Source organism: Bidens hawaiensis, unplaced genomic scaffold, assembly GCF_021521415.1.
Source record: "Bidens hawaiensis isolate Kalapana, Puna unplaced genomic scaffold, B.hawaiensis_p1.1 tig00047276_1, whole genome shotgun sequence".
NCBI lineage: Eukaryota > Viridiplantae > Streptophyta > Magnoliopsida > Asterales > Asteraceae > Bidens > Bidens hawaiensis.
Genome location: NW_027498434.1, coordinates 19,461 through 23,736, shown reverse-complemented (window position 1 = coordinate 23,736; position 4,276 = coordinate 19,461).

The following is a 4,276-nucleotide window of genomic DNA, read 5'->3' as shown; positions in this document are numbered from 1 at the left end:
CTTGTGTGAACTTACTGGGGTGTCCCCTCTTTTCGGGCTTAGGGACACCGGGTTTGTTTCTAGACAGGCGGTGATAAAGGCGGAAACAGAGAAAATTACTAAGCACGAGAAGGCATGTGTTGAGAATCAACATGCCTTTATCCCTTTTGTTTTTGATACATTTGGGTCTCTCGCCCCCGATGCTGCTACGTTTTTAAAAAGAGTTCAGCGGGTTGTGCACAGTAACTCAACGACGCCGAAGAACGATAACTTTGTTTTCAGTAGGATCGGTTTTGTCATTCAAAAGGGGGTGGCGGCGCAACTTGTTACCCGCTTACCTGCCTTTCTATTGTAACCGGATCATTCTTTTTGGTTTAATGAAATTGAAAGTATTTATATAAAAAAATGCATAATGTTTCTTGGCCACCGATATGATCCATAAATAATGCTCACAATGTTGGATGGGAGATGGGAAACACGTGTATGGTCAGGATGACATATAAGAATATTGTCGGTGAAAGTCGTAGACCCACTTTCGTACATCAAATGCTAGAAAACTCGTGAAACATTTCATTGCAAATTCAGTAAACCACACGTTGTACATCTAGCTATCTATAACACTTATTGAGTGAACCAAAATGCGGTTAGCTACGAGAAAGTGTCCCGGTTTCAAGTCTCGTTATGAGCAAGGAAGAGGAAGATAGATTATGGACTAGTTTATACGAAACTTTGACTTTAACTTCATGTGAGAATCCAAGCGAAACCTTAACCTTCGTGTAATCCAACTTTCATGCGAATCCTGATCATGCGAAGCTTTGTTTGTTAAGCATGAGTCTTAAATTATTATTCCCAACAAACATGTCAATGAATAGTTGCACAGTTATAATTTCCCGAAGCTAAGACAACATGGCGCTCGTGTTGATATAGCTATTAGCTACCATAAGCCTCACCATGAGGGTCACTGGCGGATCGTACTGTGGGCCAAGGCGGGCTACGACCCTCCACCTTTTTGTTTTGTAGTGTAAATTTTATGAAAAACCCAAAAATGTTTTATATTGAAATTATTAATTAAAATAATCCTCCAGTTCGTCCATAATATGTGTTCAAGAGTGTGACATCAACACGACACTTCAATTTGTTGGACTTTTGTGCCTTCTCCAACGAGGATGACATACTCACCTCCTCCTCATCCAACTTCTTGTGATCAATGTAATCTGGCTTGCCCTTAAGTGTAACCTTCAAATCTACAAAGGTGCGTGATCAAATACTCTATCTATAGTACATATACTCTTATGTTGTCTATTAGGTTATGTGTAGTGGAGGGGCTACAAGTTTTGTTTTGTTTTTTTTTGGGTGGGGGGGGGGGGGGGTTGACAAGTTGACACGTGCAAGAGGGGGAGGGGGGTATGCAGCCTGAGGGGGCGGTGTTGTAGCCCACAAATCGCCCCACCTCCAATACTTGATCACCACATCAGCAGCCTTCATACACAAGCCGACACATCACACCGCTTTTGCTTTTTGGTTTATCAAATATTGAAGTTAGCGTTGGTTTTACCGGTTGCAACCACAACCATTGAAAGATGTTTTTCTAAAATGAAGTTAATCAAGACAGATTTGTACAACCGAATGGGTGATGAGTATTTTAACAATGCTTTGTTTGTGCGGTCGAAAGAGAAACGTTTGATAAAGTAAAAAAAGATGATGTAATAATTCGATTACAAGCTTTCAAAAACCGGATAGATGAAATTTGCACTCCATGTGTTTAAATTTATTTCTTATTGTGTTTCTATTTTGTTCCGTTTACATCAAGGCCGGCTATGAGGCAGGTCTCGGTGGTCGACCTACTCGGGCCCGACAACCGCGATAAGCCTGGATTTTTATTTTTTAATTATATATATTTTCTTGAAAACAAAATATATTTTTAATGTTTAAACTCAATTACTCAACTAATTCAAGCCCAAACTTTTTTCGCCTTCCTGCCTATAGATTTTTCACGATTCTCGAAAACGACCATACTTTACATTGTGTGAAATACAGTAATAAGAAAATTTGGAACGTTACCTAGGGGCCTATAGGTTGCTACCCCTCAATTTTTTGTCGGCAGTACAAATTTTTTCTTATTTTGTTGGTTTTTGTATTTCGCTACCCCTGAAAAAATATAATGTTACCCATACTCGTTTAAAGCCCAGCCAAATTAAAAGTTCAAAATATATAAAACTCCAACCAAAGTTCAAAGCCGAAACCAACCAACCCAATGACCCATTAACCATATTTCTTTTATGTTCATTGTTTAGTTTAAAGTTCAAAACTTTTCTTTTTACCGTCATACAATGTAAGAGTATCCCTGCATTGAATAAATCACTAATGTTGATCATTAAAGAGTGCCCCTTCTAATGTGTTCTTTCATAGTTGCAAATCAAATTTAAGCTTGAGACTAGCTCAAGTCAGCTCCTCCATACGTCCATACGTAAGGACCCGACCCAGATTTTGATGTAACAAAAATGTTTAAATTTATGCCAAATTTGACTAGCAAACCAACAAACACAAGTGTTTGGCATCTTTCTACCTTGTAGAGTTAGTCCTTTCTTTCTTGCTAATTTTGTAGGTAAAGAGAAATTATAAACACATAACTACCATCAATTCATTATACATAAGCATATAAGTTCATCGATTTAAGATTTCCATACCAAGAAAAAAATTAAGGAACATCAACAACAAGATTACTTGAAAGTTATAAAGAAATGTTAATCATGGGGATTTAACAAATTATCAAATTTTGATACAATGTTAATAAAATGGGTTAGGATAAATGTACCCCCTGGTTGCTTGTCATACTTGGAAAAACCAACTTTTATATTAACCCTTGAAATCATATAATTACCAAATTAGCACAAAAGTAAGAATTTAATATTATTTTTTTACAAGTTGCGTTTTCTTTTTATGATTTCGAGTTTAGGGGTTTGGGTTTCAGTTTTAGGGCTTAGGGTTCGGGTTTAGGGTTTAGGGTTCGGTTTCGGGTTTAGGGTTCGGTTTTGGGTTTTGGGTTTCGGGTTTAGGGTTTTGGTTTTAGGGTTTAGGGTTCGGTTTCGGGTTTCGGGTTTAGGGTTCGGTTTCGGGTTTAGGGTTTAGGGTTCGGTTTCGGGTTTAGGGTTTAGAGTTTAGGTTTTAGGGTTTAGGGTTTCGGGTTTAGGGTTTTGGTTTTAGGGTTTAGGGTTTCGGGTTTTGGGTTTTGGTTTTGGTTTATTTTTTAAAAGATAAAGTGGTAAAATAAGGATATTATAAATATATATACTATTAAAATTAAAAAAAGATATTATAAATATTTATAATATTAATATTAAAAAAATAAATTAATAGTAATACTTGATAGTTTTAATTTGATATATGTAGTGGAGATATAAAATGAAAGTAATGTTGTAGGGACTAATATGTATATAAATAATGTTAGGAGCTAATTGTAATTTATGTAATAAGTTCAGGGGGGACATATTTAGTAAAAATGAAGTAATGGGGGGGGGGGGGGGTATGTTTAGCAGCACCCTAACAAAATTTGTCACTGCTTCGCAAATAAAAATTATCCATTTTTTGGAAAACAATTTTTTCGATAAAAATAAATTTTTATGGGCTTAGGGTGTAGGGGTTTCACGACGGGGCATGCTGCTTTAAAAGCAGTTTCATGTAAAATGACTAAACATGAGAAGACTTGTATTGACAACCAACATGTATTTATGCCGTTCGCATTTGACACTTTGGTTTCCTTGCACCTGAAGCTGTGACCTATGGGGCTACTTAGCATAGTAATGCTATGACTCCAATATATATAGATGCATTAAAATATTGGGTTTTGCTATTCAAAAAGAGTTTGCAGCGCAACTTGTTGCCCGTTTGTCTTCTGTCTTGATGTAAACGCTTCGTATCAAGTTACATGATCGAAAGCCAATCTATTACGAATCCATGCAATTATATAGACACTGATGTAATGCAAAATATTTAGGTACAAATATGATATAACTAGCTAATCGTGAATTAACAAAACAAAAAGACAAAAAAAAAAAAATTGGACCTAAAATTCTAATTTCAAATTCATTATTTTGTGTCATTTTTTTTTGCTCAAAATTTTCAGTTTCAAACGGTAAGGTAATATCTAAAAAACAAAACAAAACAAACCAAACTCTTTGACATATTGAAACTCGAAATGGAAAAATTGAAACCGAACGATTTTCAAAAACTCAAAAATCAAATTTTCGGTTTGGTTTAAGCTTTAAACCGACACTTGGCACACAATTATGTTTACTAC